The sequence below is a fragment of the Frankliniella occidentalis genome, unplaced genomic scaffold (genome assembly GCF_000697945.3).
Source record: "Frankliniella occidentalis isolate FOCC.00 unplaced genomic scaffold, Focc_3.1 Scaffold33, whole genome shotgun sequence".
NCBI lineage: Eukaryota > Metazoa > Arthropoda > Insecta > Thysanoptera > Thripidae > Frankliniella > Frankliniella occidentalis.
In genome coordinates, this window is record NW_026267163.1 from 1,771,070 (window position 1) to 1,771,574 (window position 505).

The 505-nt window shown below is 57.8% G+C and overlaps 1 protein-coding gene across 2 annotated transcripts in view; it reads left to right on the forward strand.

The window, feature by feature from the left end:
- LOC113212278 (pneumococcal serine-rich repeat protein) overlaps window positions 1–505 on the forward strand; it is a 154,779-nt gene that overhangs the window by 114,385 nt on the left and 39,889 nt on the right. The window lies entirely within an intron of this gene.

Below are 505 nucleotides of genomic sequence, written 5' to 3' on the forward strand. Positions count from 1 at the left end.
GCCCCCTCCCCTTCCTCTCTCTGTATCCTTATCCTCCTCAGGAAGTGACTCGGCGGTCAGGCTCCAGAGCAGCCCTCCTTTTGTGAGAACCCCCCGATAGCCCGGCGTCGTGTCCTCAGGCAGGACGCTCCTCAGCTAAAAACACGCGACGCGCCTCCTTCGTGGTGCGCTTTTTATGGTGTTATTTTTGTACGTATTTTTTGTGTGTGTGTGTTTTGGCCTTCCCGTGAAGATTATGCCAACGTTGCTACTCCTGTGTACAGGGAGGACCTCTTACTGCACTGGGGGTGGCCGCTGCCGCGAAGCGCCGTACTCGGCCGGGGTAGGCAACCCGCCCGCGCGCCCGCGTGCCGGGAGAGCATACCCACCGCAGCAGGCGGCCTACACGGGGGGATAGCCCGGGCTAGCGCCGCAGCTTGAAACACACGGAAAAAAAAAGATTCGCTGAGCCAGCTAATATATTGACTGGTATCTGGACAGACAAGCACATAAACTTCTGTAACCA